Here is a 13,066-nt window from a genome sequence, read left to right on the forward strand (position 1 = left end):
TCCAACCATTCTGGCTGGCAATTTGGAACTATGCTCAAAGGGCTATAAAAGAATGCCTGCCCTTTGATCCAGCCATACCATTGTTGGGTTTGTACCCCAAAGAGATCATAGATAAACAGACTTTTACAAAAATATTTATAGCTGCGCTTTTTGTAGTGGCAAAGAACTGGAAAAGCAGGGTATGCCCTTCAATTGGGGAATGGCTGAACAAATTGTGGTATATGCTGGTGATGGAATACTATTGTGCTCAAAGGAATAATAAACTGGAGGAGTTCCATGCAAACTGGAAAGACCTCCAGGAATTGATGCAGAGCGAAAGGAGCAGAGCCAGAAGAACATTGAACACAGAGACTGATATACTACGGTAAAACCGAATGCAATGGACTTCTGTACCAACAACAATGCAATGACCCAGGACAGTTCTGAGGGATTTATGGTAATGAATGCTACACACATTCAGAGGAAGGACTGCAGGAGAGGAAACATATAAGAAAAACAACTGCTTGAACGCATGGGTTGGAGTGGACATGATTGGGGATGTAGACTCGAAACTACCACACCAATGCAACTATCAACAATTTGGAAATAGGTCTTGATCAAGGACACATGACAAAACCAGTGGAAATGTGCGTTGGCCATGGGTGGGGGGAGTGAGGGGGGTGAAGGGGAAAGCAGGAGCATGAATCTTGTAACCATGTTAAAAATGTATATTAATAAATGTTTTAAAAAATTTTTTTAAAAAGAACAGTAGGATGGAGGTTTCCAGCTAGACTCTGGGTAACATCGATGGGTTGGTGCCTCCAGTCATCTCAGGGAATAATATCATATTTCCCCATTAGGTGAATGATGGACTTAAAGCCTCAGATTCTATAAGAATAACAATTCTCTACCTTACTCATGTAGAAAATTCTAAATTCTTTCTATACTGGAGAGATTCTGGACTAACTCTCCCAACCCAAATTTAGGCTAACAGGTCAGGTCCCCAGAGCACGACTGCTACCTACCCCTTCCCTCAGGATTCTAAGGGGAAACCTGAAGGATTTCCACTTCTAAATAGTGTTATCTTGCCCCCACCCCCAACTGCTATATCTTTGATTGCCAATTAACATTTATTTTTGTAGAGGAATATTTACTGAAAAGATATCTCAAGAACTAAATATGTTTTTCCCTTCCTCATCCTACTCCCACCTGATTTAAAAAAAAAGGGCAGGAGAGGGCAGCTAGGTAGCTCAGTGGATTAAGAGCCAGGCTTGGAGACAGGAGGTTCTGGGTTCAAATATGACTTAGACATTTCCTAGTTGGGTCACTCTAAGCAAGCAAGTATTGGATTCTGCAAAGATTCAAAAATAAGCTTTTGTCTTAAATACCTAAACGACTTATTTAAGTTGAAATATTGTTCATTAAGGTCTTTTTATTTTGTTTGAAAAAAGTATAGGAACCCAATGGGGTCACTCACCCAAATGGCACTGGTTTTTACAGGTTGCATAAAGGTGGCCTAAATTCTAGGAGTCGCTTATGGTGGCCCCCCTTCTAAAATTATAGCTCATTATCTCCCCCCATGTACTTCCCTTGAACAGTCAGCCATAGTTTGCTCTCAGCAAAGATGCTTACTAAATGGCAGAATAAAAATAGCATCTACAAAATATTCTCCCATCCCCAATAAATCTGGGAATGCTCCTCCACCAATCCACACAGGATCTGAGGGAAGGACAGGCACAGACATCAACTGTGATAGGGAAAAACTCACATAGGGAACATCTGTGGCCAACATGACTCAATATTCCTGATCCAACAGAGAAAGGAAATCCTTTCTCTCCTCCAAGTCCTCTGTGTGGTCCAGCTTGATTGCCAGGGCTAGCTTTCACGATAGTCATATCTCTTCTCTGCTCTCAGGAATCAGGAATCATGATCCTTAAAGCAATCTCTCCACTCTGATGGCTCTTGATCTTGGACTTTCAAGACAAATTACATTACATAAAAAATATTGATGTTTTTCTATGTTAGTTGGTCTCTTCAGTCATCAGTTTGATGTTTCCCTTCCTTATTTTGAAACTACTTAATGACCCTTCCTAAAAAAAGACCATTCTAAAAGCATTCCCTTAACCTCTCCTCAGTATAAATTTATGATTTTGTTTTCAAACTTTTTGACAAGGGTTGACTTAGTGGAGAATTAGGAAATAACTTTTTCTTTCTCTTAATAATTATCTGTAGATCCTGGAACTATCCTCCTCAGGACTCAAACCTTCCAATGAATTCCATCTGGTCTGGGATTTTCCCAAGGCAAAAGGATCCTGCTAAAACCAGATCAGTTGCAAGAATACACATTAAAACGGCTTTGAAGCCCTTCTCTGCTTTCTGCTTCCTGTGAGGCTCCTGAGCTCAAGGAGGAGTTAGAAATATTTGCAGTTTGATTGAAGAGCTCAGTGAGGATAGAAAATAAAGAAGGGACTGAGGTTGAGTTTGACTGGGCAAGAGTCTGAAACAACTTATTGAAAATTCTAGAAATTTTGTGGTTCTGATGTCTCTCATGCATTGGATCCAGCTGTCCGAATTAGGAATAAAAAGTACACTGAGAACCGTAAAATATAAACTTCCCAATGAACTTCCTTTGAAAGTACAAAATTTGAAAATGAAGCTTAACTGGAAGACATTCCCCCAAATAATATTCAACAGTTATTTGAAGAACTACCAGCAGTCACAAAAAACTTCACAGAAATAGGAGCTCCTTCCTCCTTCTTGGCTTTGGCATGCCTTGAGTACTTTTCACAAAGGAAAATGTCCCCCACCCAAATCCATTTCCTTTCTGTATTCACAGGCCACACTTTCAGAAATCTATTCTCAACTTATTGTTCAACACTTTGTTTCCAAAGACAATCAATGGCATCACAGGGGGATGTTTGACTTGTGCACGAATTAGATTTAAGTGAAGCCACATTGCATAAAGTTGTCAGCTTCATTGTCTCTTCCAGAGTCAAAGTCCAGTGACAAGGCAAAGGTCAAGATGCCTGGCAATGGCAAAGGATGCAATGGATGACCTTGGAGTCTTCCAAGTCCAACCGAGCTCTAAACGCACCACATATTCAGCCACCTTCTCTCAGCACCTATTTTCATCCACCCATTCACATGCTTGGGATAGACATGCTATCGCCTGCTCAGGGTAGATCTCCTAACTCACTATCAGGTGTGTAGCTGTTGGTTACCCTGGCTCTGGTTTAGCCCATCTGCCAAGGCACAGCCCCTGTGCCTGATACAGCTTCTTGGAGCCACAGGGATGATAAATGGACACCAAAGGTGGATGAACAGCCCTGAAAAGAGCTCAGCAAGCCCCAGCACCAAAGATGCTAGTCTTCCCTGAAAACTCCCTACACAGCTAAGTGTCGTAGTAGAAAAGGTGCTGAGCCTGAAATCAGGAAGATTTATCTCCCTGAGTTCAAATCTGACCTCAGACACTTACTAGCTTTGTGATCCTGGGCAAGTCACTTCATCCTGTTTGCCTGAGTTTCTCATCTTGTTGCCTCAGTTTCTCAACCTGTTTGCCTCAGTTTCTCATCTGTAAAATGAGTTAGAGAAAGAAATGGCAAACCACTCTAGGATCTCTGCCAAGAAAATGAGGTCACAAAGAATTGGACATGACTGAGCAACAACCAAAACATGTAAACTCATGAATTGGAGATCACATAGAGAGAGAGAGATCTCACTTCTCTCACAGACTGGCATATTGTCTTCTAAACTGACCTCAGATATGTCCTCACTGGGCAAATCACTTAACCCCAATTGCTCAGCCTTTATCACTCTTCTGCCTTGGAGCTAATACTTAGGATCATCACTAAGACACAAGGTAAGGTTTAAAAACATACACACACAAGGAACTACTTATAGAGGGGGGGAAATGGCTTTTTCATTTCTAACATGGCCATTTATAGAGCCTTAATATGCACCAAATGAGAGCATTGCTAAGTGAACAGGAAAATGAGAGTCAGGCTTGAGATGGAGGCATTTGGGGTTAGAAATAGCAACAGCAAACCAACTTCCAGTTGTCCCAACCTCTCATTCCAGGTAAAAGACTTTAACCCTTCCTTTACTCAAAGAATTCTCAGTTTTCTGAAAGTTGGGTCTACTTTCCAGTCTTTGGGTTCCATGGGGTCATTCTAAATCACTTCCCTTTTATTATTCAAGCTAAACATGAAGCCAGAGAAGATTGGCCCCTCCTGGGCAAGGAAACTGGGAAGCTCCCTGTAAACCATGTCTCGCCTTCCCAAAACAAGATGGAGCAAATGAGTATAATGAAGCCCAGGTGTTCAACTAATTACCAATTTAAGAATAAATGAAGAAAAGAGAAATATTAATCCTCCATGCAAGTTGTTGTGATATTACAGAATCCATCATAATGAAGCAGTGACCCCACTTTGGGAAGAGGTGAAGCACACAAATGGTACTGCGTTGGCCAAAATGTTAATGAGCTTGTGTGTGGCAGTAGGTAAGCAAAGGATGGCAGGCAGGAGCTAGTGTGATAAGCAAATGATTACCCCAGAAGTCACGTCTTGCGTAATGACTAGGATTCACATCACATATCTTTTCAGTCACAGCACAATTTCTCTAACTCTGTTTATAGTCATCCATGGGATTATTTGACAGCAAGGTGACATTTTGACTTTGGAACAAATTCTTCTCATAGAAAGCACAATTACTCACTGGTCCAGTGACATTCAATTAGACACAGCCATGCCGTATAATTTGGGAGTTTTTTCAGATATACAAATATTGGATGTGTTGTTCATTAAAACATCAGAGTCATCATTCTTAGATGCAGACCTTTCTGGCTAAATGGTTTAGTCAGATGCAGATTGATGAGTTAATTGAAAATTTTTAATTGCCCAATTTTTAACTAGGAAATTTCAAAATTTAAAATAAAGGGGAATCTCTGGAACTGGATATTAATGTCCATGATTTATCCAGTTTTTGCTCTATGGAGGAATTTCCATAAGGACATAAAAGATGTGGCCACAGCATATCTAGACCTATGTAACCGGAAGCCAGAGCTCTGGACCTGGAGTCAAGAAGACCCGAGTTCAAATGCAGCATCTGACATTTACTTTAGGTGTGTGTGACTTTAGGCCAATCAGTTAACCTCCATGAGCCTGAGTTTCCTCATCAGTAAAAGAGGATAACAATACCACCTACCTTGGTTGTTGTGAGGATAAAACAAGACAATATTTGTAAAGTGTTTTCCAAATTTTATATATGATGCTTATATTTATTTATTTATTTTTATACATCATATATTATATATATTTATATATGATCTATATGAATGGAAGCAACTAGATGATTCAGTGAATAGAGCACCAGACCTGGAGTCAGGAGGACCTGGATTCAAATTTGACCAGACACTGCCTAGCTATATGACCCTGGGAAAGTTTATTTGCTAGCCTTTGCCCTTCTGACTCTGAGTTGCTACTAAAACAGAAATTAAGGGAGGGGTTAAGTCTATATTAATCCTAGCTATTATTATATGCCTAGAAAATATGTGGCATGGTACAAATATTTTAAAACTGTAATAAGACTACCTCTCCTGATCATGCCCAAGAACGCCAACAGTGGCAAAACCAGTGGAGCATGAAACATCTTTCCTAAACTCCCTTCCAAGTTATGCCAATTTCCAAAACTGAATCATGTTCCCAAAGCTCAGCCACAAGTCAGTGTGACCCTCCTGACCTCAGGGCATAGCCCCCCTCAGGTTTTTACCAACTAATATTTTGCCTAATTATTTTGCCTTTGTGAAATAGTCAACTTGGAAAGCCTAAAACTGCCATTTTTGGCTAAACCTCGGGGGGAAAAATTGTGTCCACCTGATTCTATGAAAATACATTCTTTCCCCAAACTCTGAAATCAAAGATAAACAGTACCCCCAGTAATAGGGAGCTGGAAGTAGATTTGAGATGTTCCCTTACTGATACATCTTACAGAACTCAAGACAAAATCTACTCCATCTGTTACCCAATTTTAATTGAGTCTCTTTAACTTATGAAGATTATTCAATGACCAGTACTAGGCTTTTAACTGTGTTTTTGCATGGCTAAAGATAAATGGCTCATCATATTTGCAGCTGGAAGGATCATTTGATCCAACAACATCATTTTACAGATGAGGAAACTAGAGCAGAGGAAAGAAGTGACTTACACAAGGCCATACAGGAAACAAGTCGCAGAACTGAGATTCAAGCCCATGAAATCCAACTCAACTCCAACTCCAGTGTTCTTTCCCCTCTTTCAGTGGTCTCCAAAGTGGGTCTTAGCCCCTGGAAGACTGTGGCATAAGCTTAAAGGATCAGTCAATCAGAGGGTGAGAAAATGGGTAACATTCCACCCCCATCCAACTTGTCTCCAACACAACCATACCAATTCTTCATCTATTATTGCTCTATGGTCCCCTCTACCGCTATATGAGCTCTAGACCACTCTCATTCTATACCAACCATTGGCCTTTTAGGGGAATTATAATCAAGTTAGGACTCAACAGCAGCTACGCTGGTGCCATTGGAAAAGTACACAGGCACACTCCCATATCTACCCATCTCCTGCCCCAAGATCACCTCATATCTGCACCTCTCAGAGATTCCCAGAAGACATGATCTAGGTACCAGGGCAGGGGTGGGTGGATAAAATCCCTGCAATCTTCTCCTTCTTTTGGACAGGACAGAGTAAGTTACCCAGACATAGCTGAGTTGCAATCTTCATCACGTTTCATTACATTCTTTTTTCCCAAAAAGAAAAAAAACTACTCCTCATCTGAACATCACCATTTTTTTAAATTAAAAGATACACAAAACACCTGTAAAAGAATAGGTCCTGGTGGTCAGAGAACATAAAAGTCAGTGTAAATCATCACCAAACACCAGAGGCATTAAATATCCAGCTGGATGGAGCCCACGACCCTCCCAAATCCAGATGGAATTAGAAAAATAATTGGGAAATATGTAACAAAATTAATTAATTAATGAAAAGAAATATATAGCTATATATGGTTTTTTAAGTCAATGTGTAGCCCGCAGGGATCCTTATGTACCATTTGGTGGCATCTGTTTTCAATTTGAAACTGACACCATTGGTATATACACAATCCAAAAACTATTATATCTGATTTCAACTCACCAGAAAGTTTTCAACAGAAATCTATTTCTCCTTCTTCACATAGTTCCGCTTACTGGATGGTATCATACCCATTTTCCCATCCATTTTTGCTTATTAAAAGAGAGAGAGGTCTGGGGTAACCATAAGAGTTTAGGAAAGGAAGTGATAGATTTAATTAAACATAGAAAGATATTGAATCCCTATTGAATAAGGCTTTAAATGACAACAGAGGAGTTCAAATTTGACTCAGAAGCAAAAGGGAACCACTGGAGTTTATTGAATAGAGGACTGATCTATTCTTAAAGAAAATCACTTTAGCAGCAGTATGGAGATTAGACTGAATTGGGGAGAGACCTGAGGCAAGCAGGGATGATAATTAGACTGCAATAATCTAGGTGGAAAATGATGAGAACCTGAACTATAAAATGGTGGCTGGATTTGAGAGAGAGGTAAAAACAAGATTTGGTGACTGATTAGATGTGGGGTAGAAGAGAGAGTGAGAAGACCAGGGTGATGCTAAGGTTACAAGCCTAAGAGGCAGAAAAGATGGCAGTGTCTTTGACAGAAATTGGGAACTATGGAAGAGTAGCCGGTTTAGTGGGAAAATGTAATGACTTCATTTGTGGATATATTGAGTTTAAGATGTCTCGGAGACATCCAGTTTGAGATGCCTAGTGGGCCATTGGTAATGTGGTTCCGAAACTCAGATGGAGATGAAGGGGTAGCTATATAAATATGAGAATGATCAGCAGAGATGATCATTAGATTCATGGGAGCTAATGGAGCCACCAAGAGTGGCTAGCAAGAGAAAAGGGCTCTGGGGAGAGATTTGGTCAACATCCATAGTTAAGGAATATGATATGGATGATAACTCATCAAAGAAGGCTGAGGAGCAATCAGAGAGGCAACAGGACAACCAGGAGAGAGTGGGGACAAGGATGTATGAGTACTGTATTCTTTTGTCTGCCTGCATGCAGCTTCTTGTGGGTTATCTATGGAAAATTTTAAATTCCAAATTGATTTTCCCCCATTCCTTCTGGGTAAAGTCCTTCCAACCCTTAGTTTATAAAAGCAAGCTTATTTTTTTTAAGTAAGCTGATTTTAATATTAGTCTGAGCAAAATGTAGTTAGAGAGTGGTCTTTTCTAAAATAAAGTTTAAAAATGTAAATTGAATGTGATAATTGAGAGCCAACCGTTAATAAAATTACGACTTTATCACATAAGTACAAATGGTGTGTTCCATCCTAAGCTCAACATTTTGGGAAGGGCATTGATTAAACTGGAGAGTTAAGCCCAGTCAGTAGGCATTTATTTATTTATTAAGTACAAGTACAATCCAAAAAGAAATTCAGGTTCCTTTCCTCAAGGAGCTTACATTCTCATGGAGGAAGATGTCACATAGAGGGGAGCTCAAAGCAGGTGGAGGAGTTGGGAGACAGAGAACCATGCAGGGAATGGGGACAAGGTCCACAGAGTCAGAAACAGAGATAGAAAAGAAATAAAGAATGGCTGACCCAGGCCATTCCTCAAAATGGAGCTTTTGAGAGAAATTATGAGTGAAAGGAACTTCCAGGGTGAGAAAGCACTAAGGAAATTTCTGGGGTGATGGGGGCATCTAAAACATAGGAATGACCTCTAAGAAAGTTAGAATATCCTGGAAAGGAATGAAGGATGGTGGGCCTGGGCCTTTCTTAAAAGTAGAGGTTCCACAGACAGCTAGGTGGCACAGTAGATAGATCACCAGGCCTAGTGTCAGGAGAACCTGGGTTCAAGTCTGGTTTCAGGAAGTCCTAGCTATGTGACCCTAGGCAAGTCACATAACCTGCTATTGCCTAGCCCTTATCTCTCTTCTGCCTTGAAACAAATAAACAGTATTAATTCTCAGATGGAAGGTGAGAGTTAAAAAAAGAAGAAGAAGAAGAAGAAGTATACATAACAAAGAGAATAACCTACCTCAGGAGGTAGTGCCTTCAGTCTCACTAGAGAACCAGCAAAAACTGGCTAACCATCCATAGGATATGTCGTGCAGAAGATTCTCTTATTTGTATGAGATTAAATGGCCCCTGAGATTCTATGATTTTGTTCTCTAATACCTATTATATCTCTAATGTGCTAACGTCCCCTAACATTTATTTGTTCAAAGAAGGAAAGAACTCTTACATTATAAACAGGTTTATGTAATCAAGTTCTGGTTGTGGGATGTTTTCAGATATTTCTAGAGTTTAGCAGTAATGAATATCTAAATCATACACAGGCTGGGAATTTGTAGTCACAACACAAAATGCTGCTAGGAATAACTTGGTAAAAGCAACTCTTTCTGTGATTGACCTTGTAGATTTTAAAATTAATATTCAGTGCCTCCAAAGTATGATATTTATAAGGATTTATTAATATAAATTAGAGAGCTAGAGTAATACACCCCAAAGAGGCTCGCCCCACTAGCACTGCTGACCACACTATCCACATTCAAGAGAGAGAGAGAGAGAGAGAGAGAGAGAGAGAGAGAGAGAGAGAGAGAGGCGGAGCCAACCCAAATTAAATACAGACAGCATCATCACTCATGTATATACGCAAGGCAAAAGGAATTGTGGGTTTGGCAAAAGGGAGTTGGGGTAATATAGTTTCAGGGATTCAAGATCTTCCAACTTTACATTCCCCTCTGTGATCCTTTGGGAGACAAGTCTCCCCAATGGATCATGAAAACATAATCAAATTAAAATTTACAATAATTCGGAGATAAAAGGGAAATAAAAGGGAGAAAAAACAAAATCAATGTTAGGTGCATTGACAAAAAACCATTTAGGGGCCAGTCCCCTTTTTGGCATAAGAGTTTCCATTCAAAATAAATACATTCAACCCCCCCCCCCAATGTTCAAATTCACCATGTCTCAAAGTTCACTCTGGATCTTCTGGTGCAGTGTATGGTCTCTGCGGGCATCTTCATGGAGCCCTCTGGATTCTGGGGGGTAGTCTTCTGTTCTAAATTAGGGTCAAATTCAAATCCAAATTCACAGCAATAGCATAGCCCCCACTGAGGAGAATAACTATACATTCCCCCCTGAAGGGGATACAGGGATACACATAAGAATCACACAGGAATACATGGTCAAGTCATAAGGTATATGAATCATTTATCAAAAACATCAAGGAGTCCAAAGAAATAAAAAAAAGAAAAATAACCTCTGAGGGAAATATAGAATATTAAAAAATGTGAAGAACGAAAAATCCTAGGAAAAAGGAAAAAAATCACAAATCACAACAGGTTCTTGTAGCAATCCATTTCCCATAAGCTTTGCAACAACAATCACTCACTAACCCAATTTAGCAGCCTGGACTACAGTAAGTTGTCAAATAATTGACTCTTTTTCCTTTTTTCTAATTTTTGTACTTAAAGTACATATAATCAATATTAATCCTTTTGATTTTGCAGCAAAATAAGTTTAATATGAATATTTATTTGTTATAATATTAATGTATACTCAAAAAGCCTTAGACAATGGTAACCTGCCAATTATTGGTAAATATTATGGGACTGTGATTAATGATTCTGTCTGATTCCAGGAGAAGGGAACAAAAGAGCCACAAGGTCAAACAGACCACCCAGTCCATATGGGATTGGTGAGAAACTGCACAATGCCTAGTAGCACAAGGTCAAAAAAGACCATATCAATCCAGGTAGGATTGTTGAACTTTTATGCCAGTACTGAAGGACTTGAAACCAGTGTTTGGGATTCAGGGTTGCAGCTTTTCTGACATATGTTAGAGGCCAGACTTCCCTGAGCTTCATCCCTAGTCAACCACCAAAGGTTGGCTATCATCCTGGCTCACTCTATCCCTGAGAAGTGCAGGCAAATCAAACCAGGGAAAGACATTTCCCTTTTCCCATGAAATTTGGTCCTTTTCTTTCTCTTGTAAGTGTGGTAACTTTCTGTAGTCCTGGGTATTAAATTGGGTAATTGCACAATTACTTAAATCACTTTAATTGGGCCTTGATTCAAGGACCTGCTATAGGTTTATTTTTCCTTACATTTTTACACATAAGACTTTGACATTTTGCATTTCATTCACAAGTTAATTTTTCTCTTTTATTTGGATCTTTTTTATTTTTTTATTCTTTTGCCAATTGATTTCATTCAACCCCATAACTCAGGCATTTATCCTTAGCTGATCTGGGTGTTGGACTTAACCCTCTTCAGGGGAGAATGTGTTATTAATTCTCCTCAGGGGATGTGTATGTTTTATAATCAGAATGTCTGTATTATAATCTATAATGTAAAATTTTAATTCTTTTGAAAAAAATTTCAGGGGGAAATGTTTTATTCTCCTCAGAAGGGAATGTATGTTTTATAATCTATAATGTAAAATTTTAATTCTTTTGAGAGTAATTTCAGGATAAGAAATTTGCCATCTCCCCAGAATCCAGACAATCAACCTGTTTGGAGAAGGCACCATATAGATGCCTACAGAAACCTACACTGCATCAAGAAGATCCAGGATAAACTTTGGGGTGCAGTTGATTGAACTATGGGGAGTTGAATGCATTTGCTTTGAATGTTCACTCTTATGCCAAAGGGGACTGCCCCTAATTAATTTTTGTCAATGTGCCTAGCAATCATTGTTCATTGGTTTTGTCCTCTTTTCTTTTTATCCCCAAATTTCTGTGATTTAAAAGTTAGCTATGTTTACAAGAGCTTTTGGGGAGACCAGTCTCCCTCCACTCTTCAGGGGAGAATGTGATATTGGAAATTTGGGAGTCCTTGAACTAATTTTGAGGTCCCGGATCTAAACTTCCTGTGGAAGTTTGGGGGTCTTCAAACTACATTTCCCATGATTCCTTGTGTAATCACATAGGCAGAAAGAGTAATAATGTAGAGAAAAGTATAAAGACTGAGGACTGGATTGGTACTTCCTTTTTTCTGACTTGGGAGCAGGAGCCAGGATGGGAGGAGGAGGCAACAGGGCGTGATTTTCAAACTAACTCTTAACAGGCACATGGCTTTATTTTTCTAATGACTCACAATAAATCCTTTAAACTCATAATATTTTTTAAATCTATTCTTTTATACCCATTTTATTTCTTATAGCCTCCCTGGAATCTATGCTCAGTAGTAGAATCCCTGAGTTAAAGGGTAAGCGCAGCTTAGTAACTTTTCTCACATAATTCTGAATTGATTTTAGTTGCACTAAAAATATATTAGTGTGGGGCAGCTGGGTGGCTCAGTGGATAGAACCAGGCCTGGAGACAGAGGGTCCTGGGTTAAAATCTAGCCTCAGACACTCCCTAGCTATATGATCCTGGGCAAGTCATGTAACTCCAGTTGCCTAGCCCTTACCACTCTTCTGCCTTGGAACCAATACTTGGAAATTTAGAATTTATACTGATTCTAAAACAGAAGATAAAGGTTTTTAAGAAAGGAAGAAGAGAAACAGGCAGTAGGGGCAAGGAAGGAAGGAAGGAAGGAAGGAAGGAAGGAAGGAAGGAAGGAAGGAAGGAAGGAAGGAAGGAAGGAAGACTAAATCACAATCAAATGAAATAATAAATATATTGGTGTGTTTTATTTCCCATGCCTCTTCTGTCAATTTGACGGATGTTGAAAGAAGCAGCCAATAATGATCTGAGGTTTTGAGTCTGGATAATTGGGAAAAAGTGATACTAATTGAGGTCAAATGGCTTGTCAAGAGTCACAGTGCTAGTTAAAGCATGAAATTTGAAAGTAGGCCTTTCTGATACCCAAGTTCAACTTTCATGTTTCTCCCATGGTACAATAAGATGCCAATACTCAAGTGATCTCATCCCCATGGAAGCTTGGAGTTGGGGCAGGGAGGGGGAGGAGAGAAAGAGAGAAATAGGCTAATCTACAGTCTAGGGATGTACTTGAGAGACAAAGAAGTTCAATGACTTACCCAGGATCACAAAGCAGGAATATAACAGAGA

The sequence above is a fragment of the Gracilinanus agilis genome, chromosome 5 (assembly GCF_016433145.1).
Source record: "Gracilinanus agilis isolate LMUSP501 chromosome 5, AgileGrace, whole genome shotgun sequence".
Taxonomy (NCBI): domain Eukaryota; kingdom Metazoa; phylum Chordata; class Mammalia; order Didelphimorphia; family Didelphidae; genus Gracilinanus; species Gracilinanus agilis.